Genomic DNA, 17,228 nt, shown 5'->3' on the forward strand with positions numbered 1-17,228 from the left:
ATGTTTGTGTGACACATACATAAGGGCGTGTGTGTGTGTGTGTGTTTCTTAAAGTGTTTCTTTAATCTTACTATTTCTGATATACTGGAATTTGTTCTGAAAATGCATCTGTGGATATTTGTCTGTGTCTTGTCATTGAATAATGGTTTCAGATGGCCTAACCACTAAGAGGTTATCCCTCTGGAGACCCCCGTGCGATGACTCCATCCCTCCTGTTCATTACTGCACTGCTGTCAAAACCTCTGGCAGCACTTCAGCTGACCGAAGGCACCCCACCTCCTCCATTCCTTCTTTCACCTCCAGTGTGACTCTTGCTTGCTCTCACTTTCTGTCAGCTCCAGTCGGTCTGACAGATCAGGAGGTAAGGTTGCCATGGCAACTTATCCATCCATGGATTGTTCCCTACTATCACAAACTCTTTGGAATACAGAAAAACAGAAACATATGCCAAGACAAAATAAACTTCGGTAAATTCCTTGTTTAAGCTGAACTATAGGAACAGACGTGTCTCTGTCAGATTTTCCATCATGCTTCTTTTGTTGGCAAAGTATTATAGGCTAGCAATAATGAAATTCTGCAGGGAAGAAGTGACATCTTCAGGTTTTTAGGCTATAGATGAGAGGAAGGGAAGGATTGTTTCCAGTGTTGTCAGTGTGTGACAGCACGTGCGGGGGGGCTAGAGGGGCTTGAGCACCCGCCCCTTTCCTGATGGGTCCCCTTTTGTTGAGGCAACTTTTTAAAAAAAAACTTATTATTTTTTAATGTGTGTGTGCGTGCGGAGTCCTGTCTGTGCCCCTGAACAATAATATTTAACTATTAATCACATTTTTGCTAAATAAAAGGATCTGGCTTGCATCAGTCACATGATCACATTTAACCAATGATCGCCCTTGACGGCAGAACGCGCTGGTTACGAGCCGGGAACGAGCTCACAAAGAGCACGCGCATTTTTTGCGGTCCGGAGCTGTAGAAGAAACACAAATTGACACAGACTGATGCCACAAAACCAGTAAGTAGGTGTACAGCGTACACTGTAGTGTATAGCACACAGGAGCATTAGCTTATTACGTACACGTTGGTAAGCTGTCTTGTTGCAACTGACGAACTGAAACAAACGAGCAACAGCGTGACAAACATTACCTGTCCTTTTATTAACTGCACAAGTAGTGCTGGTCATAGCTGCTGGCTACCTGTGTAAGGCTGTCATGGGTCTGTAGCTCTGTCACCGTTTTAGGGAACATATTTAGTTTTAAAGTAAGTTTCCGGGCTTTTCCTGCCTTTCTGGAGGGATTATATTTCACTAAAAAACGGTCTGATATGCATGTCCACATAATAATTATTATAATTATAATATATTAAAAAACACACGCTGTATTTTAAAGAACATACATTAAGAAGCAGATTATATTAGATTTATATTTTAAATAAGACAATATTTGGATTTTAAAGCAGTAAAATTATTGTATCTCTACAGTTTAAAAATGTAATAAGCTTTGCCCCTGCACAGAGTGGATAGTGAAACAAATGGAATCATCATAATGACATTATTTCATATTTATTTCTTCCCCCTCCTCATTGCTTTATTATTGTAGCTCTAGTAATAAATAATAATGTAAGGATTTTGGATCAGCACCATGGATGCCCATAGTATATACAGTATTCTGAAGACGGTCTAAAATGTCACTGTGTGTGCGTGTGTGTGTGTGTGTTTTATTTAGATGGATTTTTAAAAAAATATTACTCATGATATAACATTGTCCAGACATGCCTGGTAAGGACATGAGGAGGAAACAGTAGGAGCTGTGTGAGGCTACTAAAGGCAGTGCTATAACATTTTTCTGTCATCATTTTATTATAGATTAAGTGCAAGAGTTGTTAGGTGTGGATAATTAAATTATAGTTTATTGCAATAGCAAGTTGTGCCTTGTTGTCAGAAAGACAGCAAGTGGAGAGATATATATGAAATGATGGGATGGAAGGAAGAAGAGAAGCAAAGAGTGATTCACAGGCAGAGCCTAAGCACTGTCACCAATCTTTGCATTTTGTCATTATCTCATGACACTTGTTTAATCAGCTACCATCTCTCCTATGGACTTTTTAATGTCTACAGTCTCAGATCAACACAGCCCTGCCCTCCAGCACTATCCACAGCAACCCCTCAACAGCAACATTGTACCCATCAGGTAAAACATTGGCTACGTTTGCTTTGCCTTGTTGCCCATATTAGATTCTTGATGAATGTGTGTTGTTGTTATTCAGCCTAGCTCAATGTGCCCCTTTTTAACTTTGAGCACCCGCCCCTTTAAACCTCTCTGTACGGCCCTGTTGCCAGGTGATGTTATTCATTTACACAGTAATACATTTGTGGCCGTGAACGGCTTTCAAAGGACAGACAGTGCTACCAGGTATATTAAAAGCGATATATTAGGGGCGATCATGGCTCAAGAGTTGGGAGTTTGCCTTGTAATCGGAAGGTTGCCGGTTTGAGCCCCGGCTTGGACAGTCTCGTTGTTGTGTCCTTGGGCAAGACACTTCACCCGTTGCCTACTGGTGGTGGTCAGAGGGCCCAGTGGCGCCAGTGTTCGGCAGCCTCGCCTCTGTCAGTGCGCCCCAGGGTGGCTGTGGCTACGATGTAGCTTGCCATCACCAGTGTGTGAATGGGTGGATGACTGGATATGTAAAGCGCTTTGGGGTCCTTAGGGACTAGAAAAGCGCTATATAAATATTTACCATTTACCAAAAGCGCTGTGATCACCACATCGCTTTGGTTTAGACATGAGAGGACAAGTGTACGTGCACTGGAGTTAACTCTATCAATTTACCACAACAAGCTTTGGGAGTCAAGACACTCCTCCCCACAGTCCAAACTAAAACAGATAAGTTTGTGTTTGTTTTTCTGCCGACATACCAATTCACCTGGGGTACCTAAAAAGTTTCTAAATCTGGAGAGTTTCCCTTCTTTGGAAACTATTTGCATTAGCCAGGACTAATTACACACAGGTTCACACCCCTATAATCACTGACTCTGTCTAATATCGTGACAGGACAATTAGTTAAAAAAAGATGTCATACAAGGTGAAGTTGGCCACTGATCAATCTCCTTCTAATCGATTTATGGATAACGACGTTGACTGATGACTGCAAAAAGCTCTTACAGGTAGCTTATTGACATGCTGTACTGAGTGAGTGACTGCTTACTGAGAATCATTTTCTAGGATAATCAACCTGCTTGCTGGCTTATTGATAGTATAAAGGGCTAAATATAGAATATAGCTGTAATGAATAGGGATATTTAAAGCATGGCTACTGAGTGTCTCATAAAAAACAAAACAAAACAAACAAAAAGAGTGATTGTGACTTCTGTGTTACCAAACAATGAGGTGAGCTGGGATGGGAGCCTGTCGTTCAGCTAAATCAAATTTTTAAGTTCTCACAGTGAATATTTTAGCTTTAGCTCAGACGCATGAACACTTGTAAAGTGTTACACTGGTCACAGTGTAAAGAGAGAAAAGAAAAAACAACATTTACACCAGGTTTTAGTTCATTAAAGTTAAATAATTAAAATCAATTAATTAGAGCTGTCAGCAACTGATGGTGTCGAGCAATAAGTGGAGCTCATTTAGAGAGAGTATAGCAGGAGCCTACACTTCTGTCGATGCCTATTGAGTGCAAGAGAAGATACAGATGGGCACCATCTAATACTAATGTTGAGCTTTGTCATATTTAATTTCATACATATATATATATATATATATATATATAGCATTTCATAAAACAGACAGATAAGTCTCTATCGCCCTCTTTTGGTGATGTTATTTAAACACACATCAAAAGTTGTATGGAACACTGAAACACAGTTTGCCATGGCAGCCTCAAATGCAGGTTAAGGCTTTATTGTGCAAAGAAGAAACAATAGAAGTCCATCCATCTTCTCTGTTTCAAAGCTAATTTAAAATGGGCTGGAGGAAGAAGAAAACTATTCTGTAGTCAGATGAAATAAAATTTGAAATTATTCTTGGAAAAGAGTAAGTTAAAAAGGGACCATCTGGAATTTTATCAGGACTCATATCAGGTCTGCATTTGCAGTCTAAGCAGTCTTTTTTTAATACCTAATTATATATATGTATAGGTAGGTAGATTTAGGCTGCCATAGCCTGTAGAGGTCTGCATGGATAAGCCTCACCAGACCATCACTGATCCACCACCAAACTGGTCGTGCTTAATGATGTGACAGACAGCATAATGTTCTCTATGAATCTCCAAAACCTTTTAGTTCGCTAGTGGTAGATTTTCCAATTCTGGTATTCACTGCAAATGTCATTCAGGTTTTGTGGTGCCAGGCAGATAGCACAGATCTACTAGAGGACATCAGGCCCTCAGACCACCCTCATTAAGACTGTTTCTGATTGGTGAGAGACATTAACACCAGTGCTAGAGGCCATTTTGTAGGGCCCTGGCAATGATCATCCTGTTCCTGCTTGCATAAAAGGAGAAGATACCCGTTCTTCCGAGGACCTTAAGGTCCTTTGTCCAGTGTGAGTTAACACACTCAGTTGGACTTTTTGTGGTGCAGACTGCTGTCAGCCTGGCAAGTGAGAGTTCCTCTCCAGCCTGTGAAGAGAGCCCAATGTGAGTTTACACACTCAGTGCTTTCTAAAGTTTGTGTATGTATTTATATATAAAAAATTCACATCCATTTAACCGCTACAGCCAATAGTAGTGGTTTTAATGCTCATTCCCTGTTATGAATTTAGCAAAGTAAAGTTCAGCACACGTTTTTTCCTGACCCTAAAGAGTACTGTTCTAGAAGCACACTCAACACTAGCATTCAGTAACTTGAACAGGACTAATTTCATTAATTGGAATCATTTATGAGTCTTGTTTTCGGGGGAGAACACAATAAGCTGTAGTGAGGCCCGTTTGAAAAGAGACCCATGACTTTCATGCTGTCTGGAAGGGCAGGCTGTGTGAATACACAATCACAGGTGTAGGCTGACCCTCACTGTAAGGTCATGACTGAGCTTGGTTTCATGATATGACTCGTGTCTCTATCAATCATTTAGCACATCTTGTCAACTTAAACCTGGTGTTGACCTGGGCTCTCAGCCAGCGTAGCCGAGTATCACTCGCTCTCATTAACTCTATAACAACTAAAGTAAGAGCAGGAGTGGAATGAAACTGGAGGAGCGAACTTCACCAACTGAGAGTATAATCCCTGCTCGTTTGGCAGTATATCTCTCTCTTTCTTCATCTTCTCCATTACAGAGCCTGAATCTCATGTGTGTCCAAGTGTCTGCATCACAGACCCCAACCAGGACTCAATATAAGAGAAGCTTTGTCACGTCTGAACCACTTAGAGGATGAGCAATAGCCTCGGCTCCCTTAAGACATAGCATTCGACTGAGAATAAGATCTGGGAGCAGGCCTGTTTAGCCACAAGTAGCATCTCCACCTCTTCAACCCGGATTCCCAAGAGCCTCTTAAAAGATGTTGCACAGTTTTCTCTCTCTTAAAAACAGCTGAGTTTAGCATTTAGCAGTGGCTGGCAATTGTTGGGAATATATTTTTTAATTCTATCACCAGCTGCTGTAAAAAGGAACCACAGCACAACAGCAGATACCACACAAAGGAGTGCATTTTAGTAAAATGCTAAACCGTGTATTTACCACAGCAGCACAAAATATAAACAATCCCTGTCAACATAATTTCTCCCAGAGTCAAATGTTCAGTCATTATATCTGGTTATTTGTAACAGCGGCCATAATAGGAGTTAAATTTGGCAAATTTTTGGTCCTTGAATTTACTCAAATGGGAATTCTAACAGAGGATCTTTCCTAACAAGTTTATCCTGCTGTTATGCCAAAGTGTTGTTTCCTGCCAAGAAGTGATTTCTAGTCTTATAGTGTTATAAATGACTTGTTGGCCAATAACCTGTCAAACAAATCTCATGAATGATTTCACGTTATTTAGAGCCAAAAGAAACATTCCTATTACACGTTAGAAGCTATGAATAGTTTTAGGCAATGTCACTTTTCTATCCTTTGTTTATCCAGTACTTGTTCTTTTATCTCATTGGGATTAAAAACATGTCTTTCAAGAGACCTGAACAAGCAAAATATTAGAAATATTAGTGTTTTTGGCCACTGATCACTTTTTGACGCAACACTTATTTTCTGATGTTGCCTCTCATTTCAAAAGAGAAGTGGTAGATGCTATCAGGAGTAAACAGTTGTCACCCAGTGCCTTGAACAGTTGTTTAATATTTTACAATCAATCCATGCTAAACTACCATCTGCTCCTTCCACAGGCTCCTCCACTCCTGCTTAGTCAGCTGTTCCAGTATCCACGACAACCTCGACAACCTCTTGCTCTTGGAGCTATTTGGTGGGGGGTAGGTTGCTGTGGTGTTTTATTGCTCCACTGCTGGGGTGGAAGGGGTTCTGTTCTGCATATGGAGCTAAGGTACATCTAAGCTCTGGGATCACAGAAAAAGATTGAATAAGGAGTTGGAGACTGCCATTCATTGTGTCATTGCCACTTCATTCTGGAGTTGACAGTTGTGCTGACAATGCCCATAACACATTGATGTCCTTTTGCTACTGGGCTGTTCAAGTTGACGCCATTTTCAGAATCAGAATCAGAAAATGTTGAGCAGGTTTACAATATTAGGAAATTGCTGCGGTGCTTCAGTGCAAACATACTGTCATAAATTACGCTAAAATAGACATGAAAATAAAAATAAGAATAAGAATTAAAAGTGCTAAGTAGATAGATATATACATGAGTGCAGGTGGTGATCAGTGCCAAACATGGAATGATGCAATGAACACAGTGAAGCACATCCTCTGCTGGGCTTTCTTAATGACGGAGGTGATGGTGGGCTCCCACTTCAGGTCCTGGGTGATGGTGGTACCCAGGAAGCGGAATGAGTCCACAGAGGTGATGGGGGTGTCAGTCAGGATGATGGGGGGGAGTGGAGCTGTGTGCTTCCTGAAGTCCACAATAATCTCCACTGTCTTCTGGGCATTCAGCACCAGGTTGTTGTGGCTGCACCAGGACACCAGACGTTCAACCTCCCTCCTGTAGGCAGACTCATCCCCGTCCGAGATGAGTCCAATAACGGTGGTGTCATCTGCAAACTTGATTAGCTTGACAGACTGGTGGGTGGAGGTGCAGCAGTTGGTGTACAGGGAGAAGAGCAGGGGAGAAAGAACACAGCCCTGAGGGGAGCCGGTGCTGATGGTCCGGGAGTCCGAGACATTCTTTCCCAGCCTCACATGCTGCTTCCTGTCCGTCAGGAAGTCAGTGATCCACCGGCAGATGGGATCAGGCACATTCATCTGGGAAAGCTTGCCTCCGAGATGGTCTGGAAGGATGGTATTGAAGGCAGAGCTGAAGTCTACAAACAGGATCCTGGCGTAGGTTCCTGGGGAGTCCAGATGCTGCAGGATGAAGTGTAGGGCCATGTTGATGGCGTCATGTACAGACCTGTTGGCTCTGTATGCAAACTGCAGGGGGTCCAGGAGGGGGGCCGTGAGGGTCTTGAGATAGGAGAGAACCAGGCGCTCAAATGACTTCATGACCACAGATGTCAGAGCCACGGGGGTAGTCATTTAGTCCAGTGATCCTAGGTTTCTTGGGGACAGGGATTATGGTAGAGGACTTGAAGCAGGCAGGCACATGACATGCCTGCAGTGAGGAGCTGCAGTGTCTGAGGGTGGCAGGAGACACACCGTCTGGGCCAGGAGCTTTCCGAGCATTCAGACTCTTAAACTGCTTCCTCACACCTTCTTCATGAATATGAAAAGTTGTGGTGGGAGGAGGTGGTGTGAAATCCTCTTTTGTGTGGGGTGAGGAGGGGGGTGTTGTAGGTGAAGTGTTTGAAGGTGGTGATGACTCTATGGAGGGGGGAGAGGTGGGGGAATGAGTGTCCAAAGTGTCTCTATTGTTGGGGCCGTTGGAGGTGTGAAGGCTGCCTGATAGCTCGTCAAAATGGCAGTAAAAGTCGTTAAGGGTATTGGCCAAGAGCAAGTCATCAGTGGAGTGGGAGGTTTTAGGCTTGTAGTTGGTGATATTCCTAAAACCTTTCCACACAGAGGCCGAGTCATTCTCTGAGATCTGCTGCTGCATCTTCTCAGAGTGCTGATGTTTAGCAATGTCCACTTCTTTAGTGAACCTGTACTTGGCCTCTCTGTAGCAGTCCCTGTCTCCGCTTCTGAACGCCTTTCTCTTTTCCAGCCACAGCTTTTTGAGTTTAGGAGTAAACCAGGGTTTGTCATTGTTATAACTCACCCTGGTGCGTGATGGCACAATGCTGTCCTCACAGAAGTGGATATAGGAGGTGACAGTGTCCGTAAACTCGTCCAAGCTGTTAGAAGCAGCCTTCATTGTGTCCCAGTCTGTAGACTCCAAACACGTGCGAAGCTCCTCCACAGCCTCGTTGCTCCACAGTTTTTTGGTCCTCACGACAGGTTTGGAGAGCTTCAGCCTCTGTCTGTACGCGGGGATCAGGTGGATCATGACGTGGTCAGAAAGTCTGAGTGAAGCGCGGGGCACCGCACGATAGGCCCCGCTGATCGTGCTGTAACAGTGGTCTAATGTCCTCTCCTCTCTGGTCGGGCATTTAATATACTGCTTGTATTTGGGAAGCTCATGGCTCAGATTGGCTTTGTTAAAGTCCCCAAGAGCAATGATGAGAGAGTCCGGGAATGTCCGCTCCATGTGCAGTATCTGCTCCTCGAGTGCGCACTGAGCTGCCTGCGCATCCGCATCTGGCGGGATGTAAACAGCGGCCAAGATGAATGAAGCAAACTCCCGCGGAGAATAAAACGGTTTGCAGTGAATAAAAAGGTATTCCAGAGAGGAAGAGCAGTGCTGAGCAATCACTGTTACATCTGTGCACCAGCCACTATTAATGTAGAAGCAGACACCTCCACCTTCAGAGGTGCAGGCACACTTGGGAACAGACTAAGTTTGCCTTAATTCCACTGCTGACTACAATTGTTGCTTGGCTAACCAAGGCACTTTCTATTGTAAGGTAGAGATGCTACAATAATACAGAGAAAACCCCCCAACAATCAGATGATCTCGTAGGGATGGGAATTGAGAACTGGTTCTTGGAGAGTACTGGTTCCTAGTAGTCCAATTCCTCAGAATTATTAGTTTGCTTGAATATCGATCAGGCTAATTGGTTCTTGCACTCACGCTACGTTTAGCTGGTTTCAGTTTATTTGTCTGAGGAGGAAAATCGTGGCACAGTTGCTCAAAAAAAAAAAAAGAGTGCGATGGTAAAGTGCATCCAGGCCAGAAACAACTGCATAATGCTGCTAAGACAACTTTGGCTCATTGCAACTACCTGCACAGCTCTCTTGCACATAGGGTTGCCAACTCCCTGAAAAATAAATAAGGGACACCTCGTGGCCAGGGCCGGGCGACCCAATTGTCTTCACCCTTCCCAGTGTGGTGAATTTTCTAGCTCTTTTTTTTGTGTGTGAAATTATTTTTTTAACCATTTGACTTGAATTTGATTTAAGTAGATGTGTATTCTTTGTGATATGAACACATGTGAAACAAATGATCATTTAGCCATTTATTTTTAGCTCAAAATGACAACATTAACACGATAAAACAGGTCTCCTTCTTAAACAGAAGCCTGTCATGCTTAACTTTTGAGAATATAAGTAAATCTTTCTTTAAAAGAACTCTGTCCTGCTTAACTTAAAATAATAGAAAACAATAGAAAGAAAAACATTCTTGTAACAGTGCACATTTAGTGCATTTAGTACAATTGGCTTCAGTTGAGGTATTATTTCAGCTTTTCTAATGCTAATCAGCTGCTCCTGTTTGTAAACCCACTTGCTCCCATGATTACGCATCTTAACTCATCATCATTATTCATCTATGTATTACTTTTATGTATTAGTCATCTATTTGTTGTAATCATCTATCCTTGCAGTTGTTTATTACACAAAATAAATTATATTATCACACTTCTGGCCACATAGCGCTGATATTCACTGCACATGCCCATATTAACTTTTTCCAGCCAGGTGTTTTCCTTTTCCCATTCTTCCCTTTCTTTGAGGGGAACAAACATTGCTGCTCTAATGCTGGGCTTACACTGTGCGGTTTTAGGCCCATTTTGAGCCGATTTTTGAGTGATCGGACCGATTTTGGCCTTCATCGTGCATCGTGTAGTATACGTGGGGTAACGAGAAGTGATTAACACCTCACGACCAGCTCCCGATCATCAATCGCTCGTGAGGGTCTCACCACAGCCGCTCACACTGCTCGCGCGCAAACACGTAAACGTTGGTGTAAAAGATGGAGCAGCACGGCTGTGCAGCCTGTGATCTGGACACAAGCGATGGAGGCACAACTTGTAGAACTTTGGAAAGCTCATCCGAGCCTTTTCGATGTGGCATCACAAAATTATCACGACCACAACAACCGTGAAAATAGTTGGATTTACATCGCTGCTCAGTCACAGCTGCCCGATCAATGTTTTTCATTAGCAATTTAGCAAAGTTGATGGTGGTGGTGTGTCTGTGTGAGTGTAAGACGGAGAGAGAGAGAGCGACAGATTTTCTGTTATAACCTTCATTTTATGGAGGCACAGTGTGAGCACTCAGGTCGCATCAGAGCATCGGGCCGTATAGTGTGAGACCTGCATCGTGACCTACCAACTTCTAACCCCTGCGAGTCAATCGTGCAGTTTGAGCAGGAGCTGAATAACGTGACTGAAAAAAATTGCACAGTGTCTGCCCAGCTTTAGGTTTACTGTCGTCCGAGACTTGCACCGCAGTGTCTGCGTTTGTTTCCCTGTTGGCCATGCTTCTTGTTGTGGTCATTTGTTGTCTTCCGGTATTTTCTCCGTAAGCGACCTTTCCTCGACCAATGAGATGAGTGGTAATCTGAATTGTCATACTCGTAAGTGTGCTGTCAGCTCATTGGTCACAAAGCAGGAGAGGGGCTGGGAATTATGTTTTCAAACAAAGCGTTAATTCCATTAAAAGTTATAGACTACTTTTGATTCTCACTGTATTACGGGACAAAGTGCGTCCCTTATTAGCTCAATACGGGACGTGTACTTTTGTTTCTAAATACGGGACGATTCCGTATTTTAAGGGACGGTTGGCAACCCTACTTGCACAGCATATGGAGAAACATGCTAATGCTTAGCTAGCCAAGAGCCCAGAGTGATGTTAAAGCTCACTGTATGCTGACCCCAGTCCAGCAGCCAGACCCTGTTCATGTTTCTACAGTAGAATCACTGTGCCATCACTTTAAAGTCTCTTTGTGCTTTTGTGCTGGTTTTCATCTTTGGTTTGTGCTGTCGGCTTTGTGTTCTACTTGTGTAATACTAAGAGAAAGATCGTGTGTTTCATCATTAGGATAGGGATCTGTGTTTGTGCGTAGGACTGTAGCCCATAGCTTTATATCGCTGAATGGTTATTATGACACAATGCTTTCAGGTCATTTCACCGAGTAACACGAAAGTAATGTAATGAGTAGTATAACAAATTAATATCTCCTGGGAGTAACAATGTACTGCATTACTTTTAAGAAAAAGTACTCTGTTTAATATGTGTAACACTGATCACAACAAAGAGGGGAAATACTGCCAACATGAACAAACATTTGATTAATTAATTTCAAAATGTAATGTCTAAATTCTTATCAGTTCCCATCCCTACCTATGAGCAAGTGCTTTGGCGATAGTGGGAAGAAGAAACTCCCTTTTAACCAGAATAACCTCAGGGAGGAGCGGCCATCAGCTGCAAGTGGTTGAGAATGAGCGGGGTAAGAAAAACATCAGACAGGCATACCCCTGCTAAATGGCATCACAATGTACCAAAATGAACATCAGGTTCTCTTCCTTAACATCTCAAACTAGTGACCGAGTCAATAAACTCATAACGAAAGTTGTTAGGGCACATCTTTAATTATTGGTTTCACTTTTGGACCCTCTATCTTTTATTAATAGTTTCTGCACTAAAAAAAATAACTCTTTGAATAAACATGAACATGATTAAATTGCTTTATTTTAGCGTTATGCAATTCTTTTAATCCAACTTAATGTACTTGAGTTGGACCAACTTAATTAATTAATGATGAATCAACTTATTTACTGCAGTTGAGTCCAACTTAATTTGACTGAATTGATCCAACCCATGCAAATTACGTTAGTCTGATTAAGATACTTAAGGCTAATAGAAAGCCATTCATTAATGTGGAAAACCTTTCCATGATTATTGTAAGTTTATTTAAAGAGTTATTTTTTGGAGTGTTCCACAAAGTCTAGAGTCTGGTTAACATAAAAAGCTGATGGATTCATCCATCCGGTGGAGGGGTGCAGGGGCCTATCCCAGATGTGATAGTAAGGTGTGTCTATCACAGAGAGACAGATTACGCTTACATTCACACTTATGGGTAATTTAGAAAGAACCTAACCTTGATAACCGCATGATTTTTGACTGTGAGAGGAAACCCAGGACCCAGAGAGAACACACACAAACTCAGCCAGCCTGTAGATTTGAACCCAGGACTTAGCTGCTTGCTAAGACTGAAAGTAAGAGAAATGTTAATATTACACGAACTGTGCTGTGTGCCGCAGGATCAACACGCTCTTCTCTGTGCAAGTCTCCTCACATAGTTCAACCTTATATGGGCTATAGGTTTACTGACACTAATACCTCTGGATTATATTGAAACACCAGCGGCGTAATGATCTCAGGAAGAATGCTTATTGTACCACACTTTGTAGCATCTCTATTTTCAGAGACGGCTCGATTCAAAGGCACACAGAGCTTACCTGTCAGTCAGACTCACACAAGAACGATTTCTTTCAGCTGACCTGAGGTAGCAGGAGTCACTTTCAAGTAAATGGAGCAGGAACTGTACTGGAGCAGCTGGTGAAAGGCAACCCAATCTGTTCTCTGGCTGGCCATGTGGTGTTGTTTGGGTTTCCTTGGGAATCTCATAATGAGACTATAGTTAATGAGAAAAACCTTTAGGGAAGACATTTTAGTAGTTGAACAACTTAATGTACTTAGGTTTAGGTTTGCAGGTTTAACTCCTGGTTTCTATTGTACAAATTGGAAAATCTATACCAACTATAAATGGGATATTAATCAGATATTTTCAGTTCCATAGTTTAGTTTTTTAATATTTATATTGTGTACACTACTAGGGTGAAATCTAGAATGGACAAGCCTCCTTTTTAATCAAATTATAGCTGCTAGTTATGCAGAGTACAGCAGCATTTTTAACCCATTGTAGGACTGCCACAGTTTGTTATATCCTGCATATCAGAAATGCACCTTTTCTTTTTTGAACCAGATGTTTAAAAAGATCGACATAGTCACGAATCATGGGAAATGATGAAATGTGTTGATAAAAGCAAAAATAGAACAGAGCATAGAACAGTGCAGGAAACACTGAATACATCAAAGGCATGTAAAACCATGTCAAAACAAACATATTGCATCTAATATTAGCACAACACTACAATTCATGTCTTAACATTTGCTTCTTTTAGTAAATATTCATCTTTCACAGACAGATTCCTTCCCGTATCCATGTTATGTAAGCTGCAAGTAAATATGAATTACATGGGTTTTAAACCTGACGTTGCTCGTAGTGTTCAGTGCCAGTAGGTGGCAGTGTTTTTATATAAATGGTCAATCCACACAATTAATGATTCCATCTGTTAACAGGCAAAACCACTTTTATTTTCATTAATTTGTTACAAAAAATAAATATTTTAACAAATGAAATAATTTTATTCCCATCAGAATTTAAATTGAAAAAATAAATAAATAAATAAAATACATGTTCTATGCGCTGTTGAAATGAATTCCTTACATTGTTTTAAACATACTAACAGCATCATTTAAAATAAATGCAAAAATGTGTAATTCCCTGTTACTAACATGTACACTACTTCTTATCTAATTAACACTCAGTTATGAAAAGTAAGCTGAGATTTTTCACACATACAATTATCTGTATTTACATTATTTTTCATTATTTATATATACATTTTGGCTATATTTCTGTTACCACATTGTGCTTTGAATCATTTGGTAACATCCATTTGATAATAGCATCATATAGTCATTTTTTTAGTTTCTTCTTCGTGACACTGTCTAGTGAATAAATTTAGATATTCATAATTCAGGCACATTGAATTATGAATATAATTCATATCACTAAATGCAGCATACTTAAAAGTAGTTTATAGGTGGATTTCAGTGTTGTTGTTATTTTTTTAAAAATATGTTTAAATGTTCCAGTTTTGACATCAGTCATGTTCCAATTGCACATTGGATTACTGGCTCCAGGCTAGTTGTGACGTCACAAATCCTGTAAGTAAGTCAAGGTTTTAAACCCAGTCTGACTTGTTGATGTAAGAACATTACTGTACTTTAGAGAAAAAAACACATCAAGTAACACAGATATTAAGATGACATTCAAAATGTAGAAGAGGATTGATGATGATGTGCCATTTATTAAGAAATTAATATTTTTTTGCATCAACTGTGCAATCACATTATTAAAATGATTATTATTATTGCCATGTGATTTACCTTTCATATATTGGATAAGTGAAGATCAGCTTTAATCTGATTGTTGGCAACAAAATATTATCAAATGATTTCCTATTTAAGTTGGTATTTAGTTTAAGGTGCTTTTTTAAATTACATTAATTTTCATGTTTTTGAAGCTGTGAATACATAAACATTTAATGTGCAAAGTGGATATGAGTGGCAGAAAATTAAATACAGATGGAGTAAGCAGTTACAGAGCCATTGTTCTATCTATCTATCTGTGCTAACACATTTAACACCTTCATTTACTTATTGGCTCATAAATACAGAAAACATAATATTTAATATTATGGGTGCCATAAATAGTGAATGAATTGATCACAAAACTACTTTCAGTAACCAAGCAGTCATCATTTCCCCCACAGAGCAAACGTAAAACAAGGATTTTTCCAGATCCTTGTTGTTAATGTTTATTTGGTAAACAGTTTTAATTTGGAATATTTTGGAGTAATATGATAAAACAGTATAACTATGTTTAGGATATATTAGTGTACATTATGATGTAAAGAAAACAATTCATGTTCCTATAATTTTTCCTATACTTCAACAATTCATCTTCCTATAAAGTCACACAAATTTTGGATGAATAAATTAAATTTGTTAAATTTGTTCACTGAGAAAGAATTATGATTTTAGTACTTGTTTTTAAAACGTCCTACATTTATTTGATATAAAGCATATCAAACTATCACTGTCAGTTGTTTTCTTTTTTCTTGGCTTTGTTTCTTTGTTTTTAGAGCATGGAGCTTGGTTATTGCACACTGAGCTCCTGCAGCATAAAGAACTAGCTGTCTTAGTTCTCCAACAATTGTCTTTTCTGGTGACTCTTTTTGGTGGTGGTGGTGGTGGTGGGGGGGGCTACCAGCATCTATCCATATGTTTATAAACTACTTTTAAAACCAAGGGCTTTATATGTATTTATAATAATAATGGATTGCATTTATATAGTGCTTTTCGGGGCCCTCAAAGTGCTGTACAATTCCACTATTCATTTACACACTGGTGAAGGCAGCTACAGTTGTAGCCACAGCTGCCCTTTGGCAGACTGACAGAAGCGAGGCTGCCATATCGCGCCATCGGCCCCTCTGACCAACACCAGTAGGCGGTAGGTGAAGTGTCTTGCCCAAGGACACAACGGCAGAGACTGTCCGAGCCGGGGCTCAAACCGGCAACCTTCCGGTTACAAGACGAACTGCCAACTCTTTGAGCCACTATCGCCCCATAATTTATCTCCTCCTAAAAAAGATAACCTGTAATTCCCAACTTGACATTAACTTATCTCCAGATGAGACTGCTACAGCTTCTTTTTTTAAGACTGATGCTCTGCTATACAGAATTAATCGAACAGTTAACTGTTCAGTGTAGTATTCTCATAATCTGCTGTGTAGTGTCCTCTTTACCCACCACCAGCCCCACCCTGACAGTGACTTACAGTGACCTGCAGTGCTTCATTTATCCATGCCAAATGATCCTATTTTAAGTATTGAAAAGGCCTTTCTCTACCACAACTAATGTCTTACCCAGCACGTCCACTAGGTGATAATGAAGCTCAGGAGACAAGACTCCACAAATAAGGCTGTTTCATTTGTGTTATATATAATACAGAAAAAAAAATCAGGCCTGATCCCTCTTCCTGTGTGATTAAGGAGTGGATGAAATAAGGAGCTGTTAATACTAGAGGCAAATTATACCTTTTTAATTCCTCCTTAAACTGTAGTCTGGTGTAAGGAAAAGGCCAACGAATTTAGCAGTGGTTACATTTGAATTATAAGGCAGGATGAATGTTCATGAAGAATATTTAATCAGATGAATTTGGTTTAAAGTTGAGATTTTACAGTGCAAATATGCATATTTCACATTTTCCCGTTCAAAGATGCCATTAAACCTTTTTTTTAACCTTATGATGTGAAATCATCACTATTATGTTACGTATAATTATCATCACCTTAATGATGACCCTTCCACATCTTTCTTGATGGTATGGCGGTAGGTGCATTTTCAAGAATCGTCATATTTGTGCTGATTGCAGCGTCTTTGTATTTGCATTATATGCCAGGGAAAGCTAGAACCTACAGGTGGGCTTCCTCTCCCAGAGTGCGGGAGTGAAGTAGGAAGTAAGGTAACTAAATCAATATCATGTGAATTATTAAGAGCTTCCTCCTCTGTCACGCAAGGTGGATCTCAAGCTCAGAGATTTACTCTCTCTCTCTTGCTCTCCTTCCTTCTCTTATTTTCTTTCTCTCTTCCTTCATTTCCCCTTGTAAGTATCTTTTTTAAATAATGCTGTATGCTCTGTACGACACATGCGTATGGCTACACCATTTACACACACGTGCATGCTCACAGACTGGTCTTTAAGTTCACCCTTGTTGGAGTGCTCATTAGTCAGTGCAGTGATGCAGAGTAGCCCTGTCATTAACTGAGAGCTCTCTGTCCTCCACTCCCTTCCCTCTGTTTTGTTCTCCTTCCTCTACTAAGGATTTGTCTTCATTTTATCTTGGACACCAGGGGCATTCCAGAGATCTACATGACAAAGATCTTCCTAATCCCACTGAAGTCTAAATACCCTCTGCAGACAGTCTTTATTAGCAGAATTGAGATCAGGTATCCTAATTG

The 17,228-nt window shown here is 40.6% G+C and overlaps 1 long non-coding RNA gene across 1 annotated transcript in view; it reads left to right on the plus strand.

The window, feature by feature from the left end:
* The first annotated feature begins 946 nt into the window (after positions 1-946).
* The window catches only part of LOC146547628 (uncharacterized), a 45,243-nt gene continuing 28,961 nt past the window's right edge, over positions 947-17,228 (plus strand). The window contains exons 1-2 of the long non-coding RNA XR_014890636.1: positions 947-1,009; positions 6,308-6,391. This is a non-coding gene — a long non-coding RNA (uncharacterized LOC146547628). The remainder of the gene's footprint in view (positions 1,010-6,307; positions 6,392-17,228) is intronic.

This window comes from Mchenga conophoros, linkage group LG23 (genome assembly GCF_057382185.1).
Source record: "Mchenga conophoros isolate Kocher_MC1m ecotype Shallow Benthic linkage group LG23, M_conophoros_male_GT1.1, whole genome shotgun sequence".
In the NCBI taxonomy this organism is placed as follows: domain Eukaryota; kingdom Metazoa; phylum Chordata; class Actinopteri; order Cichliformes; family Cichlidae; genus Mchenga; species Mchenga conophoros.